Raw genomic sequence first — 10,560 nt, 5'->3', positions numbered from 1 at the left:
TTTCTCGGACTTCTAGTTAATGTTATAGCTCTCTCTTCAAGAGAATGCTTATTGAGGGGAATAGAGCAAAATGTGAGGTAATAAAAAAGGCTATGCTACTAAATGCTTCTATTCCATGGTAGCTCAAAAAACACTTTACAAGTTCTAGGCAGAGACTTCAGGGACCAAGGGCTGTGATGAGGAGTGAGTGGTATTCCTGTGGGGAAAAGTTCCCCCAGCAGAGTCACAAAGCAGCAAAAGTGCAAGGGCTGCTCATGGCTTTTCATTGCAGGAATGCATGGAAACAGGTGACAATGGCATGGTACTAAAATGGCCATAGTATGTGTATGAGTGTGTTAACAGCACTGTAGTGTCAACTCTCCCACATAACAAGTGATAGAATAAGAGGAAATGGCCTCAAATTGCACCCAGGAAGGTTTACATTTGATATATAGGAAAAAAATATCCACTGACAGGGTTGTCAGGCATTTGGTACAAGCTGCCCAGGGCTGTGATGGAATAGCAGTCCCTGGAAGTATTCAAAGAACTTGTAGGTGTGGTACTTAGGGTTTATGGTGGACCTGGCAGTTTTAGGTTAATGCTTGGACTTGATCTTTTCCAGCCTCAATGATTCTGTGATTAATTATTCTAAATACACTGTCTTGAGAGGGACCAGTGTTACTGACCTAACAGAGCAGTGAAGCAGAGCACTGAACATGGTGAGGGTCATGGTCCTCACAACTTTGTGCTTTGTGAAGACCAGAGAAGCAAAGTGTGATAGAGGGATTCTGTGCAACTTTGTCAGCTGGAACCAAGGGTGGCAAGAGTTCGTATAATAGTCTGAAAGGGGGAAGAAGGCAAGAAAAAATAGGGAGAGATAAGAGAAGGTAGGGCTGAAGCTGAGACATCCAGAAGATCAAAAGTGGAAAAGCTAATTAGCAGCAAGTGTAGAAAGCCCAGAGTTCCCTCTGTGCCCTTTGTAGCTGCAATCCTCAGCGGTGAGTGGCATCTGTGGGTCTCTGAGGGAGCCCACATGGGCTGATATTGCACAGCTCCCAACTGTGCCTGTGCTGCAGGGACTAGCCCTGCAACATGGGAGTGCTGGGGGGAGCGTTCCTTCTGACATATGTGGTTAGACAGGATAGTCTCTTCTGGCAAGGAGCTTCCCAAAGACACCTTGCCAGTTCCCATTTTCATTTGCAAGAGTTTATCTATCACTTTGTTTCATTGTGTATCAGCAAGTCAGATCCCTGTAGTCCAGAGGGGTTTTGGTCTAGAGCCCATTGATTGGATAGGAGATAGGTGAAAATGTCCTGTATCAGTTGTTAAAGGCATTGGTTGGCCTGGGTGAGGGAGAAGGGTAACTGGCACTTCACTGTCAGCACTTACACTTAGACATGAGACAGTAAAATTGAATTATTTCATTGTACTGAACCATTGTGTTTCCTTTCCTCATGGACACATACTCATGAAAAATTAATATTTAGCTGTTATTTGTGGTAGTACCCATTTTGACCATCCCACTTGGTCACTGTACCTCTTCACAGTGACAAGCCCTTCTCTAATCCTTAGCCCTCTGCAGCCTGGCCTTCTCCTCTCACTTCTGGTAGGGCTACAAAGGAAGAAGTTTGCCAAAGGTCTTTCCAGTTGGTCACAGAACTTGGTTGCTCAGTTGTTGATGAAGTTATGCTGAATTTAATGTGTCACAATTTACTGATTTTCTTGCATGTAAACATCAGATCTTACGCTTAACTAGCTGATTATCCTTCTCCATAGTGCATTAATCCAGAGGCAGATGTTGATGATCTTGTTAAACACTATGTATGATGAGATTTTCAGTACCCTGGCAGTTAAATTGCATACTGTCAAGCTGCTAGTTCCAGCACCTTTACTAACTTTTGTTTCATCTATTGTGATGGAACTGGAGATTTTAATTTATTTATTTATTCAAACTGTATTCCTGATCTGTTTGTGTATAATTTTTAAATTTTGTATAAAATATCTGACTTGTGACAGGTAATTGCATAGCTGGTTTTTGCTGTGTGCTTATCAGTTATCTCTAAGTCATACCAATTTGCTAAAACACATTGTTATGTCAAACACTTTTGTAGAAATTAAACAAACTAGTTCTGAGAAATGTTTTCCATTACTCCTGCTGCTAGCTGAGGAAAGACAATTTAATTTATTGGATTTTAAGACACAGTCAATGTTCATTTCAAGACACATTATCTTCAGTGGAAAAAGGAGTAAGATGCTGGGCCAATTTACCATTTGTGGAATGGGAGCTAAAGGATTAAGGGCTATTGTATCAACAGAGTAAAGGTTTTAGTGCTGTGTTGTTGAGTCAAGTTGTGTGGATAGGTAGTACTTTTTGACTTTAGCAAAATGAAAATATAATTGTCCCCGGTCCTCCAAGAAGCATCATGTTGCAATGTCCTAAAATGGCTGCAGAAAGCAAGTAAAACCTGTAACCTCATCTTTGTGAAATTAGATTTAATGTGATGTAATGATGTTATTGCTACTTCAAAAAATCTAAATTTAGATGGAAGTTTTTTTACTTAGAAAATAGTCTTGGGGCATTTTGTGGATTTTTGTCCAAAATACCAAGATCCTGGGATGCTGAATGTCACATATTCATTCCAGATGGTGTGCCAACCTCTGCTGTGCTGCTCTGAAAATGGCCACTGTTTTCTGCCAGAGTCTACAGAGGTGATCCAAAAGATAAAAAGCTGCCCTCTGGAAAAAACCAGAACCATAGTAAGTAATCTGCTACATTATCTGCAAATTTATCAATGAATACAGATTGGCTATTCCTTTTCATTACCACCCTTTCTGTGCTTTGCATGTTTTGCTCCTCCCGAGGGACTGCATGGGAATAGCATGTTGACTAGAAGTATAAATTAAATGTTTGTGTAAAAGAAGAACTATTAAAATGTAATCCTGGGCAGGATGTGCCTGTCAGCAGGAAGCTTCCTAAAATACCCTGTGTTTTAAGGGTGGAATTTTAGAGTAGGAGGGAAGTGTAGAATTGCTATTTACCTGTCTGATGCTGCTTTTGACACACATGATGAGCCAGCTTCATTTGACTGTCACCTCCTTAGGAGGCAGAATTCCTCGGCCCACACTTTGCTCAGCATTGACTACTTCTTTATTTACTCTTTGTGTCTTTGCATTTTATCTGGACTGTGCATTTTCAGTGAAGCTCCAGTTAAAGACAGGCTTCTCAGTCATGGCATTGTAGGAGGGCCCACAGAGCCTCCCACACAGTGCCTTCCTCAAAGAGAGATAGGGATGTCTGTTTCTTTGAAGAAGCACTTTTGAAACAAAAGGGATTCCCCTATGCCTCTGACAATTTTTTTCCCACCACACATGTACAGAGCCATCAAACTGATGGGCCTCCTTCCATTTGTCAGATTTTTCAGAATAACCAGATTTTAGGATTTCCTGGATGTGCTGTGTCTCTTTGGGTTGCCTCTGGGGAATGCCTGAGAGGAGCTGTGGGTGAAGGAGAGCTTTGACAACTGGGGCTGAAGGAACCTCAGTCAGAGGACTGGCAGGTTCAGGACAGTGAAATCCTGGAGAAGGTGTAAACTAAATCAAAACCTTTCCCAGTCCCCTTTACCCCTTTTGTGTCTATTTGGATTTTGCCTTCTCAAGGACTTCAGTGACCTTTTCCTTTATTGCTGACATGTGGTCAGCAATAAGAACCAAAAGAGCAAGTCATTAAAATCCACTGAAAACTTGCAGTTACAATGCCTTGGCATGAGAATTTTGTCTCTGAAAGAACTTGAGCGCAGCTTAGAAATCAGCAACCACAGTTTGGCACTTTTCTTAGCTACCAGAGCAGCTGACAGAATTTGAAATCAGTCACATTTGCAGGGAGGAAAAAACTGGTGAATTAAAAAACAAGAACATAGCAAGACCATGTCTGAATAAATTTCCAGTCGTCTGTACATAGACCATTTATTGAGAAAGATAAGAGAAACTAAATTTTCATAATCCTGATTACATGCAGAGGATTGACCCAGATGCATGATTTTAGCTGTATTTATTATATTTAAACACAATGAATGCCTTCACATATGTTTACTGAAATGAGAATCCACAACCACTTAAATGCTTCTTAAATATTCCTGTTTAAAAAAAAAAAACTATTGGATTCATGCATACTAAGAAGTAATGTATATGGCTGTGGTGTTCTAGAATTAATTAGGTCTCTTATTTTAGTTTTAGAATGAAGAAGATATTTTCTCATTGCTTGCAGAATAAAATAGTTAAATCCTCTGCTTAGATCTGAAAGTAGTTTTGCCCACAGCAATCAAACTAATATTTTCTTTATAGCTCATTCTCTCTGTAAGCCTTATGCTGATTTCATTAGGCTTTAGATCAGGTTCCAAGTAACTAATTATATTTATAGTGTGATTTCTTTGCTCAGAACAACTAATTTAGTTAAAGGAGTTGGTGGGAATGGTGAAAGGTGAAGTAGTATTACTTTGTCCAGGTGCAAAATACCAGGAAAACTTTTGTCTTTGTGTTTATGAGCCCTCAGTATTAAGCTGAGCAGCAACCTTCCTGTTTTCAGTATTTTGTGAGAGCATAGTGATGAGCAGTTGATATACTGACTCTTTCTTTTATATTGAGTAGGGCAGATACATTTTTGGCATTAAAAAATAGTGTCAAAAAGAACTGGCCATCTGAAAGTGATGAGAAGTCAAAATGTGAGGATTCCCATGATTTTCACCTATGTTCAATGCCCCAACTCTCATCCTAACGTTTCCTAATGCATTTTCTCTCACACAGCTCTACTGTAAAGCCACCACCCTTCCTTTCATCACTTTCCCACTCTTGGTACAAATCTCCTCTCACCTACAACCCACAGACCTGCCCCTATTCCTCAGCTCAGACCTGCTGCTCCACTCATGCTCATCTTTGAAAGGGCCTGTGCTGCATCCATGCTTCTGTTACTGCCTTCCTAAGCACTGCCACAGGCAGCTGAATGGTGCTTCTCTCAGCTGGCCCTATCCACAAATGTAAAAGACTCTTTGAGCTTTGGTTTTGGGGATTTAAAAAGCTTGGACAAAAGTAGGTTTGTTCAGCAGCTTTACTTTGCTAAAGGATATGAAGGTTCTGTTCTTGCATCACTAGCACGGATTCTGTTTCTCTTTCTCTAGACTGGCTCTCTGATCCTCACTCCACAGCTGTGTTTCTCTGCACAGTACATTATTGCTTTCCATGCCCTTAGAAATCACCATATTTACAACACTCAGTGAACATCACATATCCAGAGTGCTCAGTCAAAAATTTTCTGGATTCTTTTGTTTTTCCTCTCTGAAGCTGTAATGCAAAGAAATAGGCCCATTTCAAGTTGAATTTCTGATAGAAGGTCTGGTGTTTGACACAACCCTGCAGACTACAAAGCAATGTTGGGTCATTAAATGCTGGATTTTATTAACTTTCTAGTGGAAGCCTGCAGAATTTTGAAGGCCTGAGCCATAACATCATGCTCTAATCTAAAATTTACTGAGAACCTTGAGTTACCTTTTTTTTTTTTTTTTTTTTCCTGGTATGTTTCCATTCCTGAGAAAAGCAAGAGCTGCAAGACTGACTTAGATATACTCATTCAATTAATCAAGTGAGAGTGAATCAAACCTTTCCAGGCAATTTTGTTTGAAGTGTCTGCACTTTTCTCTGTATTGCATGAGGTGCCAACACCAGTGGGAGTTTGCCTGAGGTAAGAGCTGTGGGTTTGGATGTATTCTTCCATTTTTATTAAGCCTTACACTCACAGGAATTTTGTGCTTTTTAATCTTGTAACTGTACAAAACTTATCTGGGTATGGAGGTAGATAACTTAGTGAATTGCTTTAATTATTCTTATAACTAGTCACATTAGGTTTTATGAGCTAATCACACTTAAAAAAATTCCAAACCCACTTTTATAGGAAGAAGATGTTTAACTGAAATCCTTGTGCCATACATCTAACCAGTAATAAACCAGTAGCTCAAGTGATCTACCAAGATACATCAGTACTACATGCTTCTTCCCAGTTGGTCCTTAGTTTCAGTGTATCCATTTAAGCCTTGTAACCTCCTTTTCTGCCTTTATTATCTGTAAGGTTTTCTTTAAATCCTTTATATGGAATGACTTCTAGCAAAAAAGCAAGTTATCAAAAATAAAAATCCAGCTAAGCATGTTAAATATTTATTGCTCTTAATATTCAGAGTATGGCTGCAGAATTGAGTAGTATTATTTGCAATGCAGTAGCACTGAGATTTCCCATCCTGGTAAACAATATAAGGCAATCTTACACCCCTTGTAATCTTTCAAAACAAGAAAAGGGACTGAAAGTGAGACCAGGACATGAAGAAGCATTTTGGAAAGGTCTTGTGCCAAGTACTGTGCAATGCATTCATTTGTGAATACAATTATTCAGTTAAGCAGGACTTGTATGCTACTTCACATAATCAAAATTAGATCCAGTAACATCTGATATCTTGGCATAAGAGTCTACCAAAAAGGTGGTAATATGACAAGACTGTCCCTTTTATTTTTGTATATAAGGTACAAACAAATGAAAGAAGAGACCTGTTTAGTCTGTACCATGGGACTGAAATTCTACACAAGAATAGTCATAGATTAATTCACTGAAAGTTTTGAAATTAGCACCTCAGACTATCTATTTCTAGGAGCTCTCAATTCTTTGGAATAAGTTTTTTCAGGACAGGTTAATACTTGAATTGTTTTGTTGCAATCTTTTAGCTAGTATTCCCTCCAGTACTGGTTTCTAGAATTCATCATTTAGCTTCTAAAGAGGAATGCTCAAAATCACAAGTTGAATCTTTCAGTTGAGGAATGCTCAAAATCACAAGTTGAATCTTTCAGTTGAGGAATGCTCAAAATCACAAGTTGAATCTTTCAGTTAAGAGTGTTGGGGACATGGATGTTCAAGGCAGACAAAGGACAACACAAGCAGATCCCATCTGAAATTTTACTAGAATGGGAAGTCTAAATAGATGAATACAATTAGATCTCTCTCAGCTTCAAACACAGCAGTGCAAAGACAGTTCAGTGTTTTATTTCCTGTCTGTCAGTTAAAAGTGCAGTGTAGAATTATGGCCAAATACAAGTACCAAATTTTCATAAGAGCATGTGAACTACTGGTATAAAGCTGAAAAGAAAGCTGCTGTGTGCAGCAGTAGAGGCACATTCTCTGGTGTTCCAGAGTGAAACCATCTCACATTTGTAGGTATAGGCTGTGAACATGAACCCCCATTTTTCTCCCTGCACACCTCCTGCAAAGTCACAAAAGTGTATTTTAGGTAAAAATGAACAGACCAAGGGCATTCCATGCTGCTGCTCAAAACAGAGCAAGGTTTTAAATAAACTGGGCTAATTTTTCCCAGCTGTAGTGGGGAATAATGTTTCTTTTCCCTACACAGGCCATCATCTCTTAGTAAAGGCCCTTATGCAGAGTATATGGTAATCCATGCATTTTAAAGAATGAGATGACTTGTAGTATAAAACCCAAAGCATTCATATCAGTTACAGACACCAGAATACTTTTGATGGATCTAATATTCAGCCTTTGGCTGGAAGGCAATTTTGAAAGAACCAACTAGTTAAACTTGAGATACTTCTATTTCCTCATAAGATTTACTTCTCCTCCTTAATCTGTAACTCCATAGTGAGTTTCTCTAACCATCAATACGACAGTACAGCAATATTGCCTCATCAGTCATGATTTACTTAATGTTTTCTGAATTTAGTAATATTTGATTAAAATTTAATGTGAACATATCATATCATGCCACATATATTATTGCATCCATTAATCAGGTAACCATAATAATGAAATGTCGGAAGATTGGATGAAAAAGGAGCTGAAGTCTTTGATATATGTTTGGCATGGGTTTGTGAGTGATTAACGAAAAGATACCCAGTCAATTGTGTAAAGCTTCATTAATATACATTTACAATCATCTATGTACTGTATCATCAGATATTTTTAACCTTAGTTAAACTTGATTTTTTAATTTACTGCATGACACTAAATATTAATAATCCTGAAAAATATATAGTATTCTATTAACTCTCATAATGCCAGAATTATTCATAATGTGTCCTAATGCTTTTGTAGCAAACTATGTACTAAAAATATGGTCAGAGTTAATGGATCAATTTTGTTAAAGGTGGAATAACAAATGCTTTATGCATGGCTCTATAAACCTCAAATTACACAATCTTATTAAAATAAATGTAAGTTGGTATTTCCATCTACTTTTTTAATATGCAAAATTTTATATGATCTAATACAGCAAAGCATCTACTGCAGTTTGCTAGAGGAGATATTGGTAACAGTAACACCTGAGTTCATACTCATAAGTATTTTGTTAAACATATGAAAACCAAAATCCAAGCCAAAGTTGAAATCCATAGGCTTCAGCTCATTGTGAAGCAGGATTGTGACGTTCTCCAGGTGAACTTTGAGAGACATGTCATTGTTTTCTTGCTAGTTGTGAAAGGAAACAATTGAAGCAATTCTACAGCCTGGATCCATGAAGGAAGTTCTTCATGGTGCAATGGATCTTTTCAGGGTGTTTGTCATGGCAGGAGTGCACAGGTGGCTCTTGAGCCGTGTGTGTTCTTGCACTCAGGGCGGGCACAGCACAGATCAGAACACCCCTTGTTGGTACCAATGCTGAATGTTCCCAATGGCTTGCAGTGTATTCATTGCATACAACACAGACCAGGCTTACAGGGAGTCCTGGAGGTACCTGTTGAAAAGCTGCAGCTGTTGTACATCTGATATTTGTCTCATATCTTCTCTCACTTTTGGTGCGAATTCAATTTATTTAGTTTTCATTGATCACTGGGAATCATAGAGAACACAACCATTTTTTTCACTGCAGGTAGCTAAGTACATGTTTACCCTACAACAACTTCAGAAAGCAGTTCTCTTCAGAATAGTTTCAGAACAGTGTTGCCATTTGTCTTTCAACATGGCCTGAGATTTTGAAGTATGTTTGATTAGAAGTTGGATGCTGAGCTCTGAATTGAAATATTGTCTCTTTTGATGGCTGCTTGGAGATCACTGTTGTGTGGTGTTGATCTGTATAAGCACCATGCAGTATATTGGCATCCAGTTTATATTTTTATCCCACAGAGTCTTGTTTTCAGCTGATTTAAGGACGCTTTCTTCAGTACTGTCCAGTGGGGAAAAGCTGACAGCAGTGTTTGGGTACTGGGGCAACAGCTTAGTTCTGAGCAAGGCAGATGAGTGTCCCCATCAATACACTGATAAAGGGCATTGAAAACAGTCAGGCCAGGATCTATGACACTTCTAAACTAAATTCAGCCAAAATAGGCCTATGTAGCTGCATCTGGTACCTGTTCTGCTAAGAAATGTGAAACTATGAATTGAAGAAAACATTGAGGCTGGTTACTACCAATTTAGCATTTGTAAACAGTCTGACTGGATGTTCTACAGAGCCTGCTTACTTGGAGATTGACAGACATAAATAAAATATTTATTATTCCACCTATTTATAAAATGATCCACCTGTGCTGGCAATATTTTTAATACATGCTTTATAAAACAAATTGATGTGAGTGTACAGGCTCTGTATCATGTTGCATTACTTATTTTACACCACCTAGTTCACATACTGCCTTTGGCACCAATAGGCTCAGCATATATCTTGAGTGTGCAGACTAGTGATGAAAAAAATGCATTGTGTTCTTTCATTATGTACCTGTGAAGAAGAATTAAGAAGACACAGGGTACAGAATTCTTTCTTGGGCTTAGGTGGACTTTTGAAAATGAATTTGCTTCTGAGCTCCTGTCAGCAAGAGTAACCATAACTCATTTTCTGTGGCTGTTAATCCTGCTTGTGAGGGAGTAGGGATAGTCATTTTCTTTGCAGTTGAAGGCAGGAACAGCATCATAACAAATAATGACTTTAGGATAAGCCTAAATGGATGAAGTGCAATTGCAGTTGTCCTTCAAAATTAAGAACAGTAGGACAAAAAAATACAAAAAATATGATCTAAACTAATATTACTTTAGCTTTTGTTGGGTGCTCTCTAGTCTAGGACCTGTCCAGGCTTGCAAATGCTAAGGCAATGGATGTTTAAACTTCTACAGTAAGCAGTTATTTATTCACTCTCTTACAGGTGGGAAAATCAGAAATATACAGAAATGTAGGATACAAGTGTCCCTTGTAATAGAACAGGGGGTTGTACCCCAGAGATCTGTGGTTTACTTTTAGACACTGCAGCTCATCACTGAAAGAGCACACTGAATATAACATACATTCCCAATCTTTTCAGTAAAGCAGGCTTTTTCCCTACACACTCACAGATTTCATACAGGAGAAAACCTATCAGAGATTTGGTGATTTTAAACAGTGTTTCCTCTTTTCATCTTTAGTTATAGCTGGGCAAATGGTGTCAAGTGTAGGTATCAAAAGCCATGGATAGGAACCTCTAAGAGTATGTAGAAGGATTCTATTTTGGTAATTCTTTTTGATGAAAGGCATGAGAAGAAGTTGTCTTTGGGAATGTGACAATTGCTGCAGTGCA

General features: G+C 38.5%; 1 long non-coding RNA gene across 1 annotated transcript in view; it reads left to right on the top strand.

Moving 5' to 3' along the window:
* Positions 1-10,560, top strand: part of LOC132076398 (uncharacterized) — a 63,406-nt gene that overhangs the window by 8,764 nt on the left and 44,082 nt on the right. The window contains exon 2 of the long non-coding RNA XR_009418904.1: positions 2,623-2,736. This is a non-coding gene — a long non-coding RNA (uncharacterized LOC132076398). The remainder of the gene's footprint in view (positions 1-2,622; positions 2,737-10,560) is intronic.

The sequence above is a fragment of the Ammospiza nelsoni genome, chromosome 8, assembly GCF_027579445.1.
Source record: "Ammospiza nelsoni isolate bAmmNel1 chromosome 8, bAmmNel1.pri, whole genome shotgun sequence".
NCBI lineage: Eukaryota > Metazoa > Chordata > Aves > Passeriformes > Passerellidae > Ammospiza > Ammospiza nelsoni.
Note: the sequence above shows the minus strand (reverse complement) of the source record. Positions and strands in the feature narration are given on the sequence as shown.